The sequence below is a fragment of the Bombina bombina genome, chromosome 5, assembly GCF_027579735.1.
Source record: "Bombina bombina isolate aBomBom1 chromosome 5, aBomBom1.pri, whole genome shotgun sequence".
In the NCBI taxonomy this organism is placed as follows: Eukaryota; Metazoa; Chordata; class Amphibia; order Anura; family Bombinatoridae; genus Bombina; species Bombina bombina.
This window is the reverse complement of record NC_069503.1, coordinates 845,839,390-845,854,607: the sequence shown is the minus strand read 5'-3', so window position 1 is coordinate 845,854,607 and position 15,218 is coordinate 845,839,390. Positions and strand designations below refer to the sequence as shown.

Here is a 15,218-nt window from a genome sequence, read left to right as displayed (position 1 = left end):
AATCTGGAAAACACGGGGACTAATCACAATCTCACAAGCTATCTATGGGCTAGATTCTAAGGTCAAATTATTTGCAGACCTACAACTACAGTTCGATCTTCCACACACACATCACTTCGCCTACTTGCAAATGAAGCACTATATTAACAGTCTACTCCAATATAAAGAAATTTCAGATCCAAATCTTAGCATTAAAACACTACTAAAAAAAACAGGGAGGGACCTCCATATCACGAGCCTACAAAGCACTAACAGAATACGCTAACAAACAAACCCAGTGCCATATAAGTAATACCTGGACAGATATTTTAGATATAGAGATCTCCCCAACCCTAGTCCAACAGAGCATGCAAAAAACAAGAACAGCCACCCTGTCAGCAAATATAAGAGAATCCCATACTAGACTGCTAGAAAACACGTATATTTCTCCTAAAATGTTTAAAAAGTGGAAATCTGATGAAATCGGCCTTTGCCCAACATGTCGGGATCCAGAAGCTGACAAACCACACATGATGTGGAGGTACCCTAAGTTGATTAAATACTTGGGTATGGTAACACATTGGATAAACACCACATTCCAACTAAAAATAACACTTTCACCAGAAATGATAATTTTCCTTTCCCATCATAATCCAATAATCAAACAAGCAAAACAACTACTCAACAATGTGGTCCTGCAAGCTAGGAAATTAATCTTTACAAATTGGCTAACCAGCTCAGCCCCTACACACTCACAACTCAAACTAAACATACAACAACAGGTAATATATATGAACAGGCAGACACGTTACGGGATATGCAAGGGAGAACTCCCCAATTCATGAGGAAATAGGAGACATATATACTCAAACTAGATGAAAGCATGCAAAGACATCTATTATACCCTTAGAAACACAGAATACCTACTCAAAGACAGACTACGAGGAAACTGGGAACACATATACACAGACAGGCAACAACAGCAAGCCAAAACACACTAACTTACTAGACTACGGCAATAGCGTGTGGGTTGACGTCCGGGGAGAGAGTCAATAAGGGTACTTGAAAGGTATCGTTGTGAATAAAGGTTGCAAAATGTACTTGTATTCTTGTTATAACTAACTAATATGCAGTTAATTTAGAAGGAGGGATAGACCTCCGAGTAAGCAGAGGAATAGAAAGAAGAGAAGGAATAGGGTTGGGAAAAATTAATAAAAGGAAGGGAGATGTCATGTTGAATAAATTACAAAAGACTCAGCAGACACTTGTATCAACCGACAGTGACAGGACATGTAACATGCAGAGAGTAATGCTGGATTGTACCAAGAATTGGACTCAAAGTATTGAAATGTTTCTATATTTTTGTAAATCTCATGTCTATATTGTATAAAGGACTCAGCAGACACTTCTCTCAACCAACAATGACAGGTCATGGACCATGTAGAAAGTAACGCTGGATTGTACCAAATAATTGGACTCAAAGTATTGAAATGTTTCTTTATTTTTGTAAATTTCATGTCTATATTGCCAAACATGTTAATGTCAAACATGTCATCTCCAAATAAATAAAGTCTTTAAAAAAAATATGTAATTTTTTATTTTACTTCTCCTGGCTTCCTTTCGGCTAGATTACGAGTTTTGACGGTAAAAACTTGCGGGGCTAATGCTCCTTTTTTTCCAGCGCTTACTTTAAACAATGTTGGTATTACGAGTTTTCTGAATGGCTGCGTTAGCCTCAGAAAAGTGAGCGTTGAGCAAAATTTAGCTCCACTTCTCACCTCAATACCAGCGTTGCTTACGGTAGCGGTAAGCTGGAAAAACGTGCTCGTGCACGATTTCCCCATAGGATACAATGGGGCTTAGCTGGCTGAAAAAAAACCTAACAGCTGCAAAAAAGCAGCGTTCAGCTCCTAACGCAGCCCCATTGTTTCCTATGGGGAAACAGTTTCTAAGTCTACACCTAACACCCTAACATGAACCCCGAGTCTAAACACCCCTAACCTTACACTTATTAACCCCTAATCTGCCGACCGGACATCGCCACCACTATAATAAATGTATTAACCCCTAAACCGTCACACTCCCGCCTCGCAAACACTATAATAAATTGTATTAACCCCTAATCTGCCCCCCAACGTCGCCGCCACCTACCTACAATTATTAACCCCTAATCTCCTGCCCCCAACGTCGCCGCTACTATAATAAAGTTATTAACCCCTAAACCTAAGTCTAACCCTAAACCTAACACCCCACTAACTTAAATATAATTTAAATAAAACAAAATAAAATTAATATAATTAAATAAATTAATCCTATTTAAAACTAAATACCTATAAAATAAACCCTAATATAGCTACAATATAACTAATAGTTACATTGTAGCTATTTTAGGATTTATATTTATTTTACAGGCAACTTTGTATTTATTTTAACTAGGTACAATAGCTATTAAATAGTTAATAACTATTTAATAGCTACCTAGTTAAAATAATTACAAAATTACCTGTAAAATAAATCCTAACCTAAGTTACAAATACACCTAACACTACACTATCAATAAATTAATTAAATAAATTAACTACAATTATCTAAACTCAAATACAATTAAATAAACTAAACTATATTACAAAAAAGAAACAATAAATTGCAAAAAATAAAAAAATATTACAAGAATTTTAAGCTAATTACAACTAATCTAAGCCCCCTAATAAAATAAAAAGCCCCCCAAAATAATAAAATTCCATATCCTAAACTAAATTACAAAGTAATCAGCTCTTTTACCAGCCCTTAAAAGGGCTTTTTGCGGGGCATTGCCCCAAAGTAATCAGCTCTTTTACCTGTAAAAAAAACAAATACAATCCCCCCCAACATTACAACCCACCACCCACACACCCCTACTCTAAAACCCACCCGATACCCCCTTAAAAAAACCTAACACTACCCCCCTGAAGATCACCCTACCTTGAGCCCTGTTCACGCAGCCGGGCACCGATGGGCCAGAAGAGGACATCCGGACCGGCAGAAGTCTTCATCCTATCCGGGCAGAAGAGGACATCCGGACCAGCAGACATCTTCATCCAGGCGGCATCTTCTATCTTCATCCTTCCGGAGCAGAGCGGAGCCATCTTCTATCCAGCCGACACGGAGCCATCCTCTTCTTCCGATGTCCTAACGCAGAAGGACGTTGGCTGATTGGATGAGCCAATAGAATTGACCTTGCATTCTATTAGCTCATCCAATCAGCCAATCGGATTGAACTTCAATCTGATTTGCTGATTAAATCAACCAATCGGATTTTTCCTACCTTAATTCCGATTGGCTGATAGAATCCTATCAGCCAATCAGAATTCGAGGGACGCCATCTTGTATGACGTCATTTAAAGGAACCTTCATGCTGCGTTAGGACATCAGAAGAAGAGGATGGCTCCGCATCGGCTGGATAGAAGATGGCTCCGCTCCGGAAGAATGAAGATAGAAAATGCCGCCTGGATGAAGATGTCTGCTGGTCCGGATGTCCTTTTCTGCCCGGCTAGGATGAAGACTTCTGCCGGTCCGGATGTCCTCTTCTGGCCCATCGGTGCCTGGCTGGGTGAACACGGCTCAAGATAGGGTGATCTTCAGGGGGGTAGTGTTAGGTTTTTTGAAGGGGGGATCGGGTGGGTTTTAGAGTAGGGGTGTGTGGGGGGTGGGTTGTAATGTTGGGGGGGGATTGTATTTGTTTTTTTAACAGGTAAAAGAGCGGATTACTTTGGGGCAATGCCCCGCAAAAAGCCCTTTTAAGGGCTGGTAAAAGAGCTGATTACTTTGTAATTTAGTTTAGGATAGGGAATTTTATTATTTTGGGGGGCTTTTTTATTTTATTAGGGGGCTTAGATTAGGTGTAATTAGTTTAAAATTCTTGTAATATTTTTTTATTTTTTGTAATTTAGTGTTTGTTTTTGTAATATAGTTTAGTTTATTTAATTGTATTTTATGTTAGATAATTGTACTTAAATTATTTAATTAATTTATTGATAGTGTAGTGTTAGGTGTATTTGTAACTTAGTTTAGGATTTATTTTACAGGTAATTTTGTAATTATTGTAACTAGGTAGCTATTAAATAGTTAATAACTAATAGCTATTGTACCTAGTTAAAATAAATACAAAGTTGCCTGTAAAATAAATATAAATCCTAAAATAGCTACCATGTAATTATTAGTTATATTGTAGCTATATTAGGATTTATTTTATAGGTAAGTATTTAGTTTTAAATAGGATTAATTTATGTAATTTTAGAAATTTTATTTAGATTTATTAAAAATAGATTTAACTTAGGGGGTGTTAGGGTTAGACTCAGGTTTAGGGGTTAATAACTTTATTATAGTAGCGGCGACGTTGGGGCGGAAGATTAGGGGATAATAAGTGTAGGTAGGTGGCAGCGACGTTGGGGGGGCAGATTTGGGGTTAATAAATATAATGTAGGTGTCGGCGATGTTAGGGGCAGCAGATTAGGGGTTCATAGGTATAATGTAGGTGGAGGCAATGTCCGGTCGGCAGATTAGGGTTTAAATAATTTTATTATAGTGTTTGCAATGTGGGGGGGCCTCGGTTTAGGGGTTCATAGGTAGTTTATGGGTGTTAGTGTACTTTGTAGCACTTTAGTTAAGAGCTTTATGTTCCGGCGTTAGCCCATAAAACTACTGACTTTTTTATGCGGTAGAAATCTTGCCAGGAGAGGGTCTACCGCTCACTTCTTCCAAGACTCGTAATACCAGCGTTAGGCAAATCCCATTGAAAAGATAGGATATGCAATTGATGTAAGGGGATTTGCGGTAGCCAAAAGTCGCGGAAGAAAAGTGAGCGGTAGACACTTTCCTGCCTGACTCATAATACCAGCGGGCATTAAAAAGAAGCATTAGGACCCCTTAACGCTGCTTTTTAAGGCTAAAGCAGAACTCGTAATCTAGGCGTATGTTTCTTATTTGGTTTAGTGCGCATGTCACATATTTCTTGAATCAGATTGGTAAGTATTGATGTCTGTGGGTAGCATATCGCATAGCCTCCTGGTATGATTGACAGTCAAAAAAACAGATCAGAGATCAACTCACTTGCACTTAGATTACAAGTTTTGCGCTATAGAGGGTGCGAAACGAATGCAACAAAAGTTGCATTATTTCACCCTCCATAGCGCTGCCATTACGAGTTTCTAAAAAGTTGCCTTGTGCGTGCGATATGGTGGCGATGAGCTCCATACCGCACAAAATCTGCTTAGACATCAATGGGGAGAGTGTGTTAGAAAAAAACTAACACCTGCGATTGCGGAACGAAAAGTTCCGTAACGCAATACCATTGATGTCTATGAGGAAAAAAGTTACATTTAAACCTAACACCCTAACATAAACCCCAAGTCTAAACACCCCTAATCTGCTGTCCCCAACATCGCTGACACCTAAATAAAGTTATTAACCCCTAATCTGCCGCTCCCAAAATCCCTATCTTAAACTAAATAAAAACTTACCTGGGAAATTAAAAAAACCTAAGTTTAAAGGGACATAATACTCATATGCTAAATCACTTGAAACTGATGCAGTATAACTGTAAAAAGCTGACAGGAAAATATCACCTGAGCATCTTTATGTAAAAAAGGAAGATATTTTACCTCACAATTTCCTCAGCTCAGCATAGTAAGTTCTGTGTAAAAAGTTTTACTCATCTGCTGCCCAGCTGCAGGTTAAAAAAAATAAAAAATGAAGAAATGAACAGCAGCCAATCAGCATCAACAGTGCTGAGGTCATGAACTCTTTTACTGTGATCTCATGAGATTTCACTTAACTCTCATGAGATTTCATAGTAAACTTCCTTAAACTGAATAGGGAAATAAGATGAGTGTGCACATAAGCTCACTCCCTTAGCTGTCCCGGGACAAACATACTGATTTGCTGCTTAGGGGTCCTTTACAATGGGATGTGGCTACTGAGGAATTTTTTAGGTAAAATATATTTATTTTTTACAAAGAGATGTTCAGGTGATATTTTCTAGTCAGCTTTTTACAGCTATGCTGCATCACTTTCAAGTGTTTCAACATTTGGGTATCATGGCCCTTTAAACTATATATTAAACTAACATTACTATTATACTAAAATTAAAATAACTATCAATTAAATAAATTAAATTACACATTAAAAAAAACTAACACTACTAAAAAACATTAAATCTACAATTACAAAAAATAAAAAATACTAAATTACAAAAAATAAAAACACTAAAGTACAAAAAATAACAAACACTAAATTACGAAAAGTAACAAACAAAATTATCCAAAATAAAAACAATTACACCTAATCTAATAGCCCTATAAAAAAAAAAACCTAGCCTACAATAAACTACCAATAGCCCTTAAAAGGGCCTTTTATAGGGCATTGCCCTAAAGAAATCAGCTCTTTTACCTGAAAAAAATACAAAGACCCCCCAACAGTAAAACCCACCACCCAACCAAACCCCCAAAATCAAATCAGCCAATAGAATTTTAGTAGCTCTCATCCTATTGGCTGATTTGAACAGCCAATAGGATTTCAGTAGCTCTCATCCTACTGGCTGATTTGAATTTCAAAAATCAAATCAGCCAATAGGAATGTAAGGGACGCCATTTTGAAAAGGCTCCCTTGCATTGAAAATTCAGTATACCATATGAAGAGGATGCTCCGAGCTGGATGTCTTCAGGATGGACCCTCTCCACGCCATTGGGATGAAGATAGAAGATGCCACCAAGATGAAGATAGAAGATGCCGTCTGGATGAAGATAGAAGACACCACCTGGATGGATGAAGACCTCGCCGCCTGGATAAAGACTTCTCGCCACTGGATGTCCGGACTTCAAATACTGCAAGTAGATTTTCGGGGGTTAGTGTTAGGTTTTTTAAAACTTTTTTTGGGGGTTTTTTTAGATTAGAGTTTGGTGTTTTCTTACAAAAGCTAAATGCCCTTTTCAGGGCAAGAAAAAGAGCTGAATGCCCTTTTTAAGGGTAATGGCAATACAAATGCCCTTTTCAGGGCAATGGGTAGCTTAAGTTTTTGTTAGAGTTAGGTTTTTTATTTTGGGGGTTGGTTGGGTGGTGGGTTTTACTGTTGGGGTGTCATTATATTTATTTTTCAGGTAAAAGCTGATTTCTTTAGGGCAATACCCTACAAAAGGCCCTTTTAATGGCTATTAGTAGTTTATTGTAGGCTAGGGTTTTTTTATTTGGGGGGGGGGGGCTTTTTTATTTTTATAGGGCTATTAAATTAGGTGTAATTGTTTTTATTTTGGATAATTTGGTTTGTTATTTTTCGTAATTTATTGTTTATTTTTTGTACTTTAGTGTTTTTTATTTTTTGTAATTTAGTATTTTTTATTTTTTTGTAATTGTAGATTTACTTTTTTAGTAGTGTTAGATTTTTTAATGTGTAATTTAATTTATTTAAATGATAGTTATTTTAATTTTAGTCTAATAGTTATGTTAGTTTAATATATAGTTTAAACTTAGGTTTTTTTAATTTCCCCGGTAAGTTTTTATTAATTTTAAGATAGGGATCTTGTAATTTTAATTTAAAGTTAGGGGGTTGTTAGGTTTAGGGGTTAATAGTTTAACTTGTTTTTTTGCGATGTGTGGGGCTGGTGGTTTAGGGGTTAATAACTTTAGTGGGAGCGATGTCAGGGAGTGGTGGAATAGGGGGGTTAATATCTTGCGTGAGGTCCTCAGTTTAGGGGTTAATAGGTAGTTTATGGGTGTTTAGTGTACTTTGTAACAGTTTAGTTATGAGTTTTGTGTAACAGTTTTGTTGCGTAAAACTCATAACTACTGGTCTCAGATTGCGGAACGGATCGTGTCGGTATAGGCTGGAATGCAAGCTTTTTAGCTTAAATTAAATTAAAACTTACCTGTCAAATTAAAAAAACTAAGTTTAAACTAACAATTAAACTAATATTATAATTAAACTAACTACCATTTAAATTAAACTAAACTACACATTAAAAAAAAATCCTAACACTACTCTAAAAATTACAAAGTATCTAAATACAAAAACAAAAAAATACTAAAGTTACAAAAAATAGCAAACACTAAATTACGGAAAATAACAAACAAAATTATCCAAAATAAAAACGAATTACACCTAATCTAATAGCCCTATCAAAAGCCCACCCAAAATAAACACCCCCACTAGCCTACAATAAACTACCAATGGCCCTTAAAAGGCCATTTACCTGTAGAAAAAAATACAAAGACTGTAAAACCCACCACCCAACCAACCCCCCAAAATAAAAAACCTAACTCTTAAAAAAACCTAAGCTACCCATTGCCTTGAAAAGGACATTTGGATGGGCATTTTTTTTAAAAGGGCATTTAGCTCTTTTACTGCCCAAACCCTAAACTAAAAATAAAACCCACCCAAAAAAACCTTTAAAAAGCCTAACAATAATGAGCACGTCAAAACACCACTGCTTTTGTGTGCGGTATGGAGCTCAATGCAGCCATATCACACGCACAAGCCGGGTTTTTTAAAACTTGTAATAGCAGCGCTATAGGGGGTTAAATAACGCAACTTTTGTTGCGTTCTGTACTTTCCCTATAGCGCACTAAACTCGTAATCTAGGTCTATGAGGTAATATAAAGTATTTTTTTAAATTATATATCAGCAGTTGTTCATTGCATTACAAAATACATCATTTAAAACATGAAAAATATTTAAAATATTTTAAAAATTTGCAGGCTTTGGACACAACCCTTTAAAGGGACAGTCTAGTCAAAATTAACCTTTCATGATTCAGATAGGGCATGCAATTGTAAACAACTTTCCTATTTACTTTTATCATCAAATTTGCTTTGTTCCTTTGGTGGTATTTTTGAAACGCTAAACCTAGGTAGCCTCAAACTGATTTCTAAACTGTTAAAAACTGTCTCCTAGCTCAGAGTATTTTTAAAGTTTTTCACAGTTAGGCAGTACTAGTTCATGTGTGTCATATAGATAACATTGTGCTCACTCCAGTGGAGTTATTTAGGAGTCTGCACTGGATGGCTAAACTGCAAGTCTGTCAAAAGCACTGAGATAAGGGGGCAGTCTGCAGAGGCTTAGATACAAGGTAATCACAGAGGTAAAAAGGATATTAATATAAACGTGTTGGTTATGCAAAACTGGGGAATGGGTAATAAAATGATTATCTATCTTTTTAAACAATAGAAATTCTGGTGTAGACTGTCCCTTTAAGAGCCTTTTGAATGTTGTTTATCTTACACCATTTACTGTGGCCAATTAGGAATAGAATTAATTGATATTATTACCCAATTTTTGTGCAGCATGTAGTAGTTTCATGAATGCAATCTATATTCTGTGTGGAGTAAAAACACTACCGTTTTGAGAGTTAAATTACAGAAAAATCATACAAAATAAAGAATTAAAGAATGAAAGTTTATAAATGATGTGGAAAAGGACATTTTGAGTGTAATGTCCTTTTATTTCCAGTAGAAACCTTGATTCTTATTTCAGAATTCATAGATAGCACTTTTTTTTACCATTCCTTCTAAAATAATTATTTCACTATTATTATAGCTTTACTCATAAATGGCAGGCATTGGTAAAATGTTTATTTTTAAAAAGGCATTGGATGCTAAATCTGCATTCTTGTAGATGAATAACAAAAGAAGTTTTGTAGATGGTATAGCATCCCATTGTAAAGTGTTGTTATAAATGCCAAGTACTAACTCTAGTATTTATTTTATTTTTTACAAAACCATTGTAACTGTAGATAAAACATTCTAAACTGAGGATAGAGTCAAAGCTTTTTTCTGGTAACAGGATAGAACAAGACTAAATAGTTTTTGTTAACAAAATGTCTGAAGGCAGAAGCAGCATCAGTAGCCAGGCCATCAGGTACCAGAACAACAGGTCAGGGTCAGGTATCGGAACAGCAGATCAGTGGCAGGTACTGGAAAAACCAGCAGATGAAGGAGTAGGGAAACAGCTGAGTCAGTAGCCAGGCCAGAGTCAGCTATCAGAATAACTGCAGGTCAAGGAGCAAGAAAACAGCGGGTGTCATAAGGCAAGACAAGGTCAGGTACTGAAATAACCAGAAGATGAAGGAGCAGGCAAACAACTGAGCCAGAAGCCAAGCCAAAGTAAGGTACCAGAACAACCATAGAAACATATAAACATAGATATTGACGGCAGATATGAGCCATAGGCCCAGCAAGTCTGCCCGATATTACCTAACAGTATAAACTTATCTAGTTTGTAGGATAGCCTTATGCTTGTTCCATGCATTTTTAAAGTTCCCCATAGTGTTTGTCGCTACTACCTCTTGAGGAAGTTTATTCCATAAATCAATCACTCTTTCTGTAAAGAAGTGCTTCCTCAAATTACTCCTGAATCTACTACCCTTTAGCTTGAGCTCATGACCCCTTGTTCTTGAATTTTCCATTTTATGTAAAATACCCACAGCCTCAGTTTTACTAAGCCCTTTAACATACTTGAAAGTTGCTATCATATCACCTCTTTCCCTTCTCTCCTCTAAGCTATACATATTTAGGTCATTGAGCCTATCCTGGTAAGTTTAATTTTTTAGACCATGTACCATTTTTGTAGCCCTCCTTTGCACAGATTCAAGTTTGTTAATATCCTTTTGAAGATATGGCCTCCAGTACTGCGCACAATACTCAAGATGAGGCCTAACTAATGATCTATAAAGTGGCATAAGAACCTTACTATTTCTGCTGCAAATACCACTACCAATAGATCGATTCTGCTTGCCTTACTCACTGCATTACTATATTGTTTACTAAGTTTTAAATCATCTGAAATAATAATTCCCAAGTCCTGTTCCTCATCTGTAACAGTCAGTAAAGTGTCATTGAGTTTGTAATTAACATTTGGATTTTACACTTTGCTGTGTTAAACTTTAGATCCCAGTCGTTTGTCCAATCCTCCAATTGTTGTAATCACTTCTCATTTTGTCTACCCCCCCTGGAACATCCACTCTGTTACAAATTTTTGTATCATCTGCAAACAGACATACTTTCCCCTGTAGCCCTTGATATCACAGATAAATATGTTAAACAATACAGGCCCCAGAACTGACCCCTGAGGAACACCACTAGTAACAGCCCCCTCTGCTGAATGAACTCCATTTAATAAAACACTTTCCGCTAGATTTAGAGTTCTGCGGCCAAAGGGGTGAGTTAGCTACGCATGCTTGTTTTCCCCCGCACCTTTTAAATACCGCTGGTATTTAGAGTTCACAGAAGGGCTGCGTTAGGCTCCAAAAAGGGAGCGTAGAGCATAATTTACGGCCACTGCAACTCTCAATACCAGCGGTGCTTACGGACGAGGCCAGCTTCAAAAACGTGCTCATGCACGATTTCCCCATAGGAAACAATGGGGCCGTTTGAGCTGAAAAAAATTCTAACACCTGCAAAAAAGCAGCGTTCAGCTCCTAATGCAGCCCCATTGTTTCCTATGGGGAAACACTTCCTAAGTCTGCACCTAACACCCTAACATGAACCCCGAGTCTAAACACCCCTAACCTTACATTTATTAACCCCTAATCTGCCGCCCCCACTATCGCTGACCCCTGCATATTAATATTAACCCCTAATCTGCCGCTCCGTACACCGCTGCAACCTACATTATCTCTATGTACCCCTAATCTGCTGCCCCTAACACCGCCGACCCCTATATTATATTTATTAACCTCTAATCTGTCGCCCCCAACGTCGCCGCTACCTACCTACAATTATTAACCCCTAATCTGCCGACCGGACCTCACCGCTACTATAATAAAGTTATTAACCCCTAATCCGCCTCACTCCCACCTCAATAACCCTATAATAAATAGTATTAACCCCTAATCTGCCCTCCCTAACATCACTTACACCTACTTTCAAGTATTAACCCCTAATCTGCCGACCGGACCTCGCCGCTACTCTAATAAATGTATTAACCCCTAAAGCTAAGTCTAACCCTAACACTAACACCCCCCTAAGTTAAATATAATTTTATTCTAACGAAATAAATTAAATCTTATTAAATAAATTATTCCTATTTAAAGCTAAATACTTACCTGTAAAATAAACCCTAATATAGCTACAATATAAATAATAATTATATTGTAGCTATTTTAGGATTTATATTTATTTTACAGGCAACTTTTTATTTATTTTAACCAGGTACAATAGCTATTAAATAGTTAAGAACTATTTAATAGCTACCTAGTTAAAATAATTAAAAAATTACCTGTAAAATAAATCCTAACCTAAGCTACAATTAAACCTAACACTACACTATCAATAAATTAATTAAATAAAATACCTACAATTATCTACAATTAAACCTAACTCTACACTATCAATAAATTAATTACATACAAATACCTACAAATAAATACAAATAAATACAGTAACTAAAGTACAAAAAATAAAAAAAGAACTAAGTTACAAAATATAAAAAAATAATTTACAAACATTAGAAAAATATTACAACAATTTTAAGCTAATTACACCTACTCTAAGCCCCCTAATAAAATAACAAAGCCCCCCAAAATAAAAAAATGCCCTACCCTATTCTAAAATAAAAATAGAAAAGCTCTTCTACCTTACCAGCCCTTAGAAGGGCCTTTTGCGGGGCATGCCCCAAAGAATTCTCCTCTTTTGCCTGTAAAAAAACCATACAATACCCCCCCAAACATTAAAACCCACCCCTCACATACCCCTAATCTAACCCAAACCCCCCTTAAATAAACCTAACACTAAGCCCCTGAAGATCTTCCTACCTTGTCTTCACCATGCCGGGTATCACCGATCCGTCCAGAGGAAGTCTTCATCCAAGCCCAAGCTTTAGTTAGTGTATTTAATTGTATTTATTTGTAGGTATTTTATTTAATTAATTTATTGATAGTGTAGTATTAGGTTTAATTGTAGATAATTGTAGGTATTTTATTTAATTAATTTATTGATAGTGTAGTGTTAGGTTTAATTGTAACTTAGGTTAGGATTTATTTTACAGGTAATTTTTTAATTATTTTAACTAGGTAGCTATTTAATAGTTATTAACTATTTAATAGCTATTGTACCTGGTTAAAATAAATAAAAAGTTGCCTGTAAAATAAATATTAATCCTAATATAGCTACAATATAATTATAATTTATATTGTAGCTATATTAAGGTTTATTTTACAGTTAAGTATTTAGCTTTAAATAGGAATAATTTATTTAATAAGAGTTAATTTATTTAGTTAGATAAAAATTATATTTAACTTAGGGGGGTGCTAGTGTTAGGGTTAGACTTAGCTTTAGGGGTTAATACATTTATTAGAGTAGCGGTGAGGTCCGGTCGGCAGATTAGGGGTTAATACTTGAAGTTAGGTGTCGGTGATGTTAGGGAGGGCAGATTAGGGGTTAATACTATTTATTATAGAGTTATTGAGGCGGGAGTGAGGCGGATTAGGGGTTAATAACTTTATTATAGTAGCGGTGAGGTCCGGTCGGCAGATTAGGGGTTAATAAGTGTGGGTAGGTGGCGGCGACGTTGGGGGCCGCAGATTAGGGGTTCATAAACATAATATAGGGGTCAGCGGTGTTAGGGGCAGCAGATTAGGGGTACATAGGGATAACGTAGGTTGCGGCGGTGTGCGGTTGGCAGATTAGGGGTTAAAAAAATTATTAGAGTGGCGGCGATGTGGGGGGACCTCGGTTTAGGGGTACATAGGTAGTTTATGGGTGTTAGTGTACTTTAGAGCACAGTAGTTAAGAGCTTTATGAACCGGCGTTAGTCCAGAAAGCTCTTAACTCCTGGCTTTTCTCTGCGGCTGGAGTTTTGTCGTTAGATTTCTAACGCTCACTTCAGCCAAGACTCTAAATACCAGCGTTAGAAAGATCCCATTTAAAAGATAGGATACGCAATTGGCGTAGGGGGATCTGCGGTATGGAAAAGTCACGGCTGCAAAGTGAGCGTTAAACCCTTTCCTGACTGACTCTAAATACCAGTGGGCGGACAAAACCAGCGTTAGGAGCCCCTAACGCTGGTTTTGACGGCTAACGCAGAACTCTAAATCTAGCGGTTTGTTTTCTGTCCTTAAGCCAGCATTCCACCCAGTTCACAATTTTGAATCTAGGCCAAGGAGATACAGTTTGTGAATTAGTTTATTGTGTGGGACGGTGTCAAATGCTTTGCTGAAAACCAGCAGATGAAGGAGCAGGCAAACAGTTGAGTCAGTAGCCAGGCCAGGGTCAGGTACTGGAACAAACAGCAGATGAAAGAGCAGGCAAACAGTTAAGTCAGTAGCCAGGCCAGGATCAGGTACTGGAACAACCAGCAGATGAAAGAGCAGGCAAACAGTTGAGTCAGTAGCCAGGCCAGGGTTAGGTACTGGAACAAACAGCAGATGAAAGAGCAGGCAAACAGTTGAGTCAGTAGCCAGGCCAGGATCAGGTACTGGAACAAACAGCAGATGAAAGAGCAGGCAAACAATTGAGTCAGTCGCCAGGCCAGGGTAGGGTTCCATAACAACCAGGAGATGAAGGATCAGGCAAACAGCTGAGTCATTAGCCAGGCAAGAGACAAGTACCAGAACAAACAGCAGATTAAAGGAGCAGCCAAACAGATGAGTCAGTAACCACAGGAATTAAGCATAAGAACCAAGAATGCCAGATAACTGCTACAGCGAACAATAATAACCAAGCTCCAACTGACAGAAACTGCAGGCCTATTAAGGGTGCTAATAAGGTAACAAGCTTCAGCTGGACTATCAGGTGTGCAAGTACTGGAAATAGATGAACACAAAAACCACAGTGTACAAGTCATCAAAAACAGACAAAAGAACTCCCAACAGTAAATAAACAGCCAGCAAGCACAAAGTCTGTAGGTCGGTGGAGTGGTTCACACTCAGGGGGCGATTTATCAAGGGCCGAATGGCCCCTGATTCTGCACAGAGCCTTCAGGCTCGCCTGAAACAGCAGTTATGAAGCAGCGGTCTAAAGGCAGGTGCTCCTTAACTAGTCCGTCGCCTCTGAGGCTGCGGACAACAATCCGCCTGATACTATACGATTTGGTTGATTGACACCCTCTGCTAGCGGATCTGCAGGGGGCTGCATTACACAAGCAGTTCACCAGAACTGCTTGTGCAATGTTAAATTCAGTGATGTCTGGCAGACTATGTGATGTCTGGTGGATGATAATTCGGCCCCTCAGTGCCTTCATGACTGCCCACATCACATAGTCTGCTTTTTACATA

General features: G+C 37.5%; 1 protein-coding gene across 2 annotated transcripts in view; it reads left to right on the top strand.

Annotated features, from left to right (window-relative positions):
• ANKRD29 (ankyrin repeat domain 29) overlaps positions 1-15,218 on the top strand; it is a 338,553-nt gene that overhangs the window by 279,086 nt on the left and 44,249 nt on the right. The gene's annotated exons all lie outside the window — the stretch shown is intronic.